This window comes from Castanea sativa, chromosome 11, assembly GCF_040712315.1.
Source record: "Castanea sativa cultivar Marrone di Chiusa Pesio chromosome 11, ASM4071231v1".
In the NCBI taxonomy this organism is placed as follows: Eukaryota; Viridiplantae; Streptophyta; class Magnoliopsida; order Fagales; family Fagaceae; genus Castanea; species Castanea sativa.
Window position 1 is genome coordinate 30,012,565 of NC_134023.1, and position 11,681 is coordinate 30,024,245.

Here is an 11,681-nt window from a genome sequence, read left to right on the forward strand (position 1 = left end):
AAGTGCCATTTTGGGTCATATTAACCAAAATGACCCCAGTCAACCTTGGGTTGACCGAAAGTCAAAGTTAGTAAAAATCATTTCAAAACAACTTTTTTTCATATTTCTACACCAAACCTGAGCTACTCGGAGATTTTGTCAACTTTGACCAAGTTTGACTCGAGGTTGACTCCCGAGGACGTCCAAAAACCCTAATTTTGACCCATCTATTAGAACAGGCTAAGACTAGCACTATTGGAAAGATTATCAAATTCCCTTTTCAACGACTATTCATGGGTCGAAATTAGAGTTAAAATGTTTGTGATATCTAAGAAATTGTGCTGGGCGTGTCAACTTGCTTCCCGAGGCCATAACTTTTGATCCATTCATTGAATTTTCGAGTTCTTTAGCTTTCTAAAAACTAGAAATCTATAGCTTTCTAGGGACACCAATATTTGCTCAATCCGAGGCTAGGAAGACCTTGAAAATGGCATTTGAATATTTGGCTACGGGGCAAAATCGAACAGTCATGTTTCAGCTATAAATGCCCCCAGACCCCCACCCCTTCAGACCAGGAGGAACATTTTTGGGCATTTTTGGAGCATTTTCTGGAAAGTTTTCTCTCTCTCTTTTCTCTACATTTCTCTCCTAAAAACACATTAAAAAAAAACCTTTGATTCCTTCTTTTTCTCAATAATAAAGAAGGTAGTGTTCTAAATCTTTCTCTTCTCGATTCCATACCTTGAATTTGAGGTTTTGGGGTGTGGATGTAGCTGTTTCACTACAATCCATACCATTTTCTTTTATAGCTCTTTCTTGTTCAATGATATGCTTTATTGCTTTTCCTAGCATCTTCTTGCTTTATTTTGCTTCCTAGCATGTTTACGGTTTTTATAGCATGTTTCCTTGCTTTTTGCCATGATTTATTGCTTTGATGTTGTTGGCCTAGCCTTATTAGGCTAGGATATATCTAAATTCCATACTTGTGCTTAGATCCACACACTTTTAGGCTCCCTATCATGTTTATGCTTAGATCTACATGCTTTTAGGCTCCTTGCCATGTTTATTCTTAGATCTACATGCCTATGTGTTCTTTTCCATGAATATGCTTAGATCTATGTGTTTATGTGCTTCGTGCCATGTTGGTGTGCTTAGATCTTTATGTTGGTTGCTATTCCATGTGCTTCTATAGCCCTTTCGTTCCTTGATGTCCCTCTTTCTTGTGTTTTGGCCCTTATTAGTGGGGTGTAGATCTAGATCCCATAGTCTAGGCCTACACCCACACACTTAGGCCAATATCAAAGGGTTTGGATCATTTCCCTATATGCATGTCTATGTTTGCTGGTTGCTCTTGTGCTTGATGTCCATACTTGCCTTTCTAGATCTAAGCTTTGCCATGCTTTGTGCCCCTCGTGGGCTTGTTCTTGTGTGGCTACATCCATCTCCCTCGTGGCCTATTAAGGTGTAACCACTTGTGAGACGTATCCCCAAGATGCCGGTTTGATCGATTCATACCCTTTCTCTGCCTCGTGCGATGTCGCTTGCCATGCTTGCTTTGTGCCACCTGTTTGGCTTTCCTTGCTTATATGAATTCTTTTCACATGCTTTCCTTGATGTTCATGCGTGAGTCTTTGCTTGCTTGTGTCATCCATACTCCAATCTAATAGAATTATGGACACTCAATCCAAACCTACATTTGTCCTTTTAGGACACCCTCTTTTACTTGATAACATGCTTGTTTGCCCATTCACATGCTTAGCATTCTTTTTTTGCCCCAATTTGGCTCTCTTTGTTAGTTTGTTTTTTGCATGCTCTCCCTATTGCTCTTGTTTCTTCCTTTGCTTGCATGTTGGCTTGTTTCTTTTGTCTTTGCATGTACACACATGGAGCATGGACACTTGGAGCAAGGGTGCGACCTAGTAGGCGAAAGCAAAAAGGGCAAACACTCTTTACTAAATCCAATTTCATAAATATATACTTTACTATCTCGTTACTAAAGTGTTAGGCCTAACACTCTGAATAACCAAACCCATTAAACTTATCTCAAGGGAATATTTTATATCTCTGTTAAGAGATTATGAATTCCATCTTAAGAATATATGTTCCATCAACACTAAATGTGGCTGCCCAACATACTGAGGTTTTGATCATGACTTTAGATCTCACATATGATATATCAAAGCAATTCATGATCAGGTCCATTATTCTCTCAGGATTAAGAGTTTATGCAAATAGAAGTCGTGCGATTTATTATTCATTTGACAATCGTTAGGAGAATAATAAATCTCACAGCGGTCCAGTTCAATATGTCTTAACTCTTAAAACATATCCACATATCAACTAGGAGTCTCCACTTCCTTGATCAAGATAAATCATCTTAGTTGATGTTATAGTCTTCGCAGATGAAATGCCTAATTTCATCACCGACTATGAACTATAATTATGAGTTTACAAAGAACTTGTGATTTACCATTATTTTAGATAAAAATAAAACAACTTTATTAATCATAACATTAAGTCATACATAATGTCATACATAGCATCATACAATAGGATTTAAGGGCACACATCCTAACATAGGGGCCTAGCCCCTCCTAAGTGGGTTCTCTCTCTCTCTAAGACTCTCCTCTAGAGCATGTATTAGGGTTCCTCCTCTCCTATACCCTTTCCTTTTCCTACTCTTTGTTTGGGCCACGTTCCTTGAGTATGACAATGTCTGTTTTACATTTCCTGTACCTTGTTGAGCCATACTCTTGGAATGTTGGCAAGGTCTGTTTTACTTTCCTGCTTTGTGTGATAGCATTGTGTGTGATGTGTGTGTGTGTGTGTGTGTGTGTGTGTGTGTGTGTGGGTGATCATACACTTTGTATGATGGACTTTCATGGTTACATGAGTGACCTTCTCTGGCTGTGAGTGACCTTCTCTAGCCATGAGTGCTTTTGACCTTGTGGCATGAGTATGTACTTAAGGCAACTGCTGTAGGTGCATATTTGTATCATACTGTGTGCGTAGTCACCGCGGTGATCATCCCAATCCATGTCACCAAGTGACATCGGTTTCCCCGTGTATGCGTCACATATTAATGTGTTTAAACATTTTGAAGGGCTCCGGCTCGTCCTAGCACGACCAAGTTGGCACGTGCCGTATACACAGTCATGAAACCCTGTCGCTGTGCCATAGCTCACCTTCCCAAACGCCTTTCTCTCACTCCAAACCTCTTCCCCAAGTGTTCTTCGGTCTCAAGATCATTTCTTTTCTCTGGTATGATTCTTTCTCATTCATCTCTTCATGCATTTCATCTTTTGTGACCTAACTTTTGGGGTTTGTAGAAAAAATTGGGGTTTTTCAAAATTAAAGAGGTTTTTACAAAATTTTAGGATAGGTTTTGTATATTTGATCCTAAATGATCATGCATTGCACCATATTTGCATTATAACAATATTTCATGCATTTTAGATGTGTGTTTACTTTGTTGCTAACTTGTGAGCTGGTAGGTTTGGATTGGGCTGAGCCCATAATGCTTTTAAATTTGCATGTCAGTAGTATTTTTTTAATCCTTTGTGGTGGACAAAGTACTTTTACTAGGTTTATTTGTAGTGAGGACTTTTTGTGTCTTTTTTTTCTTTACTTTTTAGATACATTGTTCTCACTTTGTGATAGCGAACCTTGTATTCTTTATTAATATATATATATATATATATATATATATGATGAGGTTTTTATTACAGTTCTTTCACTTATCTCTTCATGTGTTAGTTCTTTTCTCTCTTTATGCATATACTTCTAGTATGTGACTAACTAATAGATGCGCGGATCCCAGTACACAACTTAATCACTAACTTGAGAAGGATGTTAGCTGCAAAGTTCTTCAGTTCATCACATGGTGAAGATCACTATGCTCCTTGGTCACAAAACCCTACGATGTACAAACACAACAGCTTCTTTAAGAGAAAGATGAACTAGGGCATATGTCTCTGGTTCACAATATGCTTGTGAAGAACTTTTGCATTGATGTGCATCAGTTGTGATGGCCCTTAAAACAATCCTTATATATGTTTAGGGTTATGAGAAAAGAAAGCCTAAACATCTATTCACGGATTGGAATGAAATCAGAATTGAAAATCTGATTTTCATAATTCTCGATAGATACCCTGTCTATCGAGCAACTGTCGAGCATCGTGCTAGAATAGCTTTTTAAACCTCGATAGATACTAGCTATCAAGCTAGCTGCCGAGATTTAAAATCCACCACTTCATCACTTGATTCTTGGACAGACTTGCATGGCTTTAACACTTGAACTTAAAACCTTGTTCCTTGAAGCATTAAACACATCCTAGATCTACCCAATTACAAGTAAAGCGCGATTTTCCTAAGGATTAGCCAATACATGATGACATATATTCCTAACATGAATCACATATGTCCTAACAATCTCCCCCTTTGGCAATCCGTGAAAAAAACACAACAAACAAATGAACATATGAGAGAAGTCATAAATCACTCAACTCATACTCACTTGTTGAATACAATAAAATTTGTCCTAACACAAATTCCTAAAAAACTTTGCAAGAAGAAAGTTCATGGCAAAGAAGACTTTATCAACTTCTACTTCTGAAACACTTTAAACAAAATTCATCATATATATATATATATATATATATATATATATATATATATATATATATATATATCAATAAAGAATATAAGGTTTGCTATCACAAAGTGAGAACAATGTATCTAAAATGTAAAGAAAAGAAAAGATACAAAAAGTCCTTACTACATCCCTCAAGGTATATACACACTCTCTTTATGCACATGCTTCTTATATATTTGTATGCAATCTTTTATTTCTGTCTTACACTAAAATGCCTTGATGAGTTTTGTTTAAAATATTTCAGAAATACAGGTTGTCAAAGTCTTTCTTTCCATGAACTCTCTTCTTGCAAAGTTTTTCAAGAGTTCGTGTTAGGATAGATTTTATTGTATTCAACAAGTGAGTATGAGTTGAGTGATTTATGACATCTCTCATATGTTCATTAGTTTGTTGTGGTTTTGTCATGGATTGCCTAAGGGGGAGATTCTTAGGACATATATGATTCATGTTAGGAACATATGTCATCATGTATTGGCTAATTCTTTGACAAAACGCACTTTACTTGTAATTGGGCAAATCTAGGATGTGTTTAATGCTTCAAGGAACAAGGTTTCAAGTTCAAGTGTTAAAACCATGCAAGTCTGTCAAAGAATCAAGTGATTAAGTGCTGAATTTTAAATCTCGACAGCTAATATCTATCGAGGTTTAAAAAGTTGTTCTAACCCGATGCTCGACAGCTGCTCGACAGATAAGGTATCTATTGAGAATTTTGAAAATGAGATTTTTAGTTCTTATTTCATTCCAATCCGTGAATAGATGTTTGGGCTTTCTTTTCTCAACACCCTTAACATATATAAGGATTGTTTTAAGTGATGAAAAATTACAAGTTCGTATTTCATACAAAACATACGTAGCGGAAAAATAAACGGATCTACTTCATTCGTAATTGATAACAAGCACTATGTAAATTTCAGAATATAGAATCAAGAGAGCGTACCTTGGTATAGTATATTTAAAAACTAAAGACCATAAGTTCTTGAGAACACTTTTATCTTCACTCCAATTCCACTAACACCCAAGATGTGTGGTTTCTCAATCAGTTTTCAGGGGAGAATGAAAGTGTGTCTCACTCTCACATACACACCATTTCACAATGATGTTTCTCATTTTTTACACATTAAAATTATGTATGTTTCTCTCCTTATAACTGATTATCTAATTGGGCTAGCCTTTTGGTCCTTTCCAATTGCGCTTTAGTATGTGGCTTGGAGTGGGACCAAAAAGGACCATAGACACTATCTCTAAAGGGACCAATAAATTATATCCCAAGACTTTATTATACATGCAACCCCTTCATAAAATATTTGTAATAATACACAGTCATGAATGTAGACTGTCACTTTGTAAATTACTACATCTTATCCTTGAGTATCCGGTTTAATCCTTTAAAGTTATTCATCATATATTTATAAAATTCAATTTCATAAATATATAATTTAGTAACTTCTTACCATAGTGGTTATACCTGATTCTCTGAAAAAATGAACCCATTAATAAACTATGAATTCCATCTTGAGAATATATGTTCCATCAACATTAAATGTGGTTGCCCAACATACTGAGGTTTTGACTGTTACCTTAGATCTCACTCCTAATATATCAAAGGAACCTACACTTCATGATCAGGTCCATTATCCTCTCAAGATGAAGAGTTCATGTAAATAGAAGTCGTGAGATTTATTATCATTTGACAGTCGTTAGAAGAATAATAAATCTCACAGCGGTCCAGTTCAATATGTCTTAACTCTTAAAACATATCAACATATCAAATAGAAGTTTACACTTCCATGATCAAGATAAATCATCTTAGTTGATATGTTATAGTCTTCGCAGATGAAATGCCAAATCTAATCACCAACTACGAACTATAATTCTGAGTTTACAAAGAACTTGTGATTTATATCTTCTGTGACTTTTCACATAAATTATGTACTATGCATCTCATGGACTATATGATAATGTCTCATATTCATGTTACCATTATTTTAAATAATAATAAAACAACTTTATCAATCACAATATTAAGTCGTACATCATGTCATACATAATGTCATACATAATATCATACATAGCAGTATACAGTAGGATTTAAGGGCACTAATCCTAACAATCTCCCACTTGCCCTAAAGACTATTGTGCACTAATCTAACTCCCATCTCCTCCAAATGTAACTCAAAAGTCCTTTGGAACAAGGCTTTGGTAAAGGGATCTGCTAGATTCTTTGCACTTTCAATCTTTGCTATTACTACATCTCCATGAACAACAATGTCTCGAATAATGTGGTACTTTCTCTTAATGTGCTTTCCTTTCTTGTGATTCCTTGGATCTTTGGATTGTGCAACTGCTCTACTATTGTCGCAAAACAATGTGATGGGAACTTGCTCAATTCTCACAACACCAAGATCAAAAAGGAATTTCTTGAGCCAAACAGCTTCCTTTGCTGTCTAACAAGCAGCAACATATTTAGCTTCCATGGTGGAGTCTGTAATACAAGATTACTTAACACTCTTCCAACTTATGGCTCCACCTCCCAAGGTGAACACACAACCTGAAGTGGACTTTCTGAAATCAAGATCTGATTAAAAATCTGAATCTGTATAGCCAATGGAAATCAAATCCTCACACTGGTAAACAAGCATATAATTTCTCATTCTCCTAAGATATTTGAGAATATGCTTTACAGTTTGCCAATGTTCATCAAGATTTTGTTCAAAACCAAATGATTTGATTGCTTGATCAAATATGATGTTCCATGACCTAGATGCTTGCTTAAGTCCATAAATGGACATTTTCACACTTGCATACGATATGCTCTTGGTTCTTTGTTATGAAACCTTCAAGTTGCATCATATAGATTTCTTCTTCAAGATTGCCATTAAGTCCATATAGATTTCTTCCAGTTGCAGTCTTGACATCCATTTGCCAAATCTCATAATCATAATGAGCAGCAATGGATAAGAGAATTCTGATAAATTTAAGCATTGCTACTGGTGAAAAGTATTCTTCATAATGAATACCTTTTTTTTTTGTGTATACCCTTTCGCCACTAGCCTTACTTTAGAGGTTTCAACCTTTTCATCTATCCCTTTCTTCCTCTTGTAAACCCATTTGCAACCAACAATTTTAATGCCATTAGGCGCCTCTACAAGATCCTAAACTTGATTGGAATACATGTCTCAAGGGAGTATTTTATATCTCCGTTAAGAGACTATGAATTCCATCTTGAGAATATATGTTCCATCAGCATTAAATGTGGTTGCCCAACGTACTGAGGTTTTGACCGTTATCTTAGATCTCACTCCTGATACATCAAAGCAACCTATACTTCATGATCAGGTCCATTATCCTCTCAGGATGAAGAGTTCATGTAAATAGAAGTCGTGAGATTTATTATTCATTTGAAAATCGTTAGGAGAATAATAAATCTCACAGAGGTCCAGTTCAATATGTCTTAACTCTTAAAACATATCAACATACCAACTAGAAGTTTACACTTCCATGATCAAGACAAATCATCTTAGTTGATATTTTATATAGTCTTCACAGATGAAATGCCCAATTTCATCATTGACTACGAACTATAATTCTGAGTTTACAAAGAACTTGTGATTTATATCTTCTGTGACTTTTCACATAAATCGCGTACTATGCATCTCATGGACTATATGATAATGTCTTATATCCATGGTACCATTATTTTGGATAATAATAATAAAACAACTTTATCAATTACAATATTAAGTCATACATCATGTCATACATAATGTCATACATAACATTATACAATAGGATTTAAGGGCACAAATCCTAACAATAAAAGCCGTCACAGCTGATGCACATCAATGCAAAAGTTCTTCACAAGCATATTGTGAACTGAAGACATATGTCTTAGTTTATCTTTATCTTGAAGAAGTTACTGTGTTTGCACACTGTAGGGTTTTATGACCAAGGAGTTTCGTGATCTTCATCGTGTGATGAACTGAAGAACTTTGCGGCCAACATCCTTCTCAAGTTGGTGATTAAGTCGCATACTGGGATCCGCACATCTATTGGTTAGTCACGTACTGGGAGCCATGCATTAAAAGGAGAGATTGTCATTATAGAACAAGTCCAATTGAGTATTGGTGTTAGGATTAATGCCCTTAAATCCTATTGTATGATGATGTGTATAATATTATGTATGACATTATGTATGACATGATGTATGACTTAATATTGTAATTGATAAATTTGTTTTATTATTATTATCTAAAATAATGGTAACATGAATGTGGGACATTATCATATAGTCCATGAGATGCATTGTATGTGATTTAGTTACAGAAGATGTAAATCACAAGTTCCTTGTAAACTCAAAGTGTAGTTCGTAGTCGGTAATGAAATTAGGCATTTCATCTGCGAAGACTATAATGTATCAACTAAGATGATTTGTCTTGATCATGGAAATGGAGATTTCTAGTTGGTATGCTGATATGTTTTAAGAGTTAAAACATATTGAACTGGACCGTTGTGAGATTTATTGACAAAAAAGGCCAAAGCCCATTGGAGCTAGTGTCTTATTTGTCCCTTTTGGTCCCAGTCCAAGCCACACACTTAAGCCCAATTAGAAATGTCCAAAAGGCCAACCCAATTAGATAATCAATTAGATACAAAGAGAGAAACATACAGAATTTTCTGTAGAGAGAGAGTGAGAACATTAAGAACACTATTGTGAAGTGGTGTAAAGAAGTGTTAGACACTTTGACATTCTCCTTTTGGAACTGATTGAGAGAACACACATCTTGAACATAAAGTGGAATTGGAGTGAAGATTAAAAGTATTCCAGAGTACTTCAATCTTTGGTTTTGAATTTCACCGCATCAAGGTACGCTCTCTTGTTCTAGAATTCTGAAAATTACATAGTGCATGTTAATAATTACAAGTAGATCCGTTTATTTTCCGCTGCGTACATGCATTTTTCCATCAATTGGGGTAAAGGTTTAACTATAGGTTGGTATAAGGTACTGAGATTCCTTTACTTGTAACCGCTTGTTGTGATAATAGTGAATTCTCTGGAGTGGTGATCTTAAAATCACCCGGTGGGGTTTTTTCCTTAGAGATTTTCCCCATTTGAAAACAAATCACCTTGTCAACTTTATTTTCCGATGCATTTTATTTTAGTTGGTGATTTTTTTGTGTTGCCACGTATATTGCATGTTAATTTGATTAATTAATAAATTTGGCTAATTAATCAATTAATTCATCATAAAAGGTCAATACATTCTTGGCCTATCAAAGGAAAAGCATGTTCCCACCGATATTACAAATTCCTTTTTGGAGGGTATGGTATCATTGGTGTTGGTCACCAACTAGGTCTCCTATACAGATGTGAGTTACCTGCAAAAGGTAAAGATCATACCTTGGCTATGCATATCATAGTAAAGTTTGAAGACATGATTGTCGTAAGGGTGTTAATTGACAATGGATCAGCCCTGAATGTTTGCCTAATGGTCACTCTAGAGTGCTTGAAGGTGGATATGTCTCTTATTAAAACTAGCATTATGATCATCAGAGCTTTTGACGGCACGCATCACAAAGTGCAAGGCAAAATCGAGCTAATGATTGAGATTGGCCTAAGATCCTTCGCGGTAAACTTCCAAGTGATTAAAGTGGATTCTCCATACAATATACTTTTAGGGAGGCCTTGGTTGCATACAGCAACGGCAGTTGTGTCTACCCTCCATTGGAGACTCGAGTTCATCTCTGAGAATCAGTTGATCACCATTACGGCTGAAGAACCCATGACTATCTTCTAGGGGACATCAATCCTCTTCATTGATGCTAACACCTTCCTTGAAACGTCTTTCCATAGCTTTGAGCTAGTTTCCATGATTCATAATACTTCAAAGTTTGAGTCTAGCTAGCCCATAGTAGTTTTAATGGCTGCGAAGGAGATGCTCAAGTTTGGGTACCAATTAGGCCAAGGCCTTGGAGCCAAATGACATGGGAGCCTTGCTCTCATTGAACTCTCAAATAACAAAGGAAGCTTTGGTTTAGGGTATGAACCCCCTCATGAAGAACTCTTTAAGCTTCTAGAGGCAAGAAGAGGAGGTGTGTCTGCCAAGGGATGTCTATTCCCCATATCAGAACCACATTTTTGGCTCTGGTCAAGATAATTATGCCAAAACCTTTCAAGGAATTAGAAGACAAAGAGCCTGATCAGGCTTGCATTATTCGGCTCTGTCCCGAAGAGTTCTCTATGAACGCTATCACATCTTCTGAAGATGATCTGACTTTTACTATCCGACCAGGGATGCCAGGCGAGACGGCAGGCCTTTAGACCATCGAGCCTTACTTTGTGGTTGCACTAGCTGAGGAAGGAGTAATCCATCCTCGAGTGATTGGGCTTCTGGATCACCCGAGAGGATTGGAATATCATACCTAGTTTGTTTTGCATGCTTATGTCACTTCCTACTTTATTTGTATTTCCTGTTCATTTCCCCTATTTGTTTACCCAAAAAGAACAAAAAATAAATAAAAAAACGCATTCCCCTTTTATCATTGTCAGGCATGAACTTTGTTTTCCCCCTACCCATAATCCATTAGTGAAATATGCAACGTATTATTCAGGAAAATTCTTGCATCTCTCTTTATTTTCTTTCCTATGAATATGTGTGTGCAAATTATCTTATATTTTTCTGTATATGTTCTGCTCTATAAGATCTATTCTGATTCCATAATAAGGGTGTGGATGATGTGAATGAGACAATAGAGTTGGACCATGATGTTGAAGGAATGTAAGAGGTCCTGAACTTACCTCGAGACATCTTAGAAGTTCTGAATAGAGAGAGTGAAGGGTCAAAACCCAATATAGAAGAAACAGAGATGATAAACCTAGTCGACGAATGCGAAAAGGAAAAACTTGTCAAGATCAGGGTAAAATTTCCCAAAGACATGAAAGATAAGCTCATTAATTTGTTGAAAAAATTGAAGGAAATCTTTGCTTGGTCGTATCAAGATATGCCAGGACTAGATATAGAGATTGTCATCTATAGGATTCCAGTTAAAC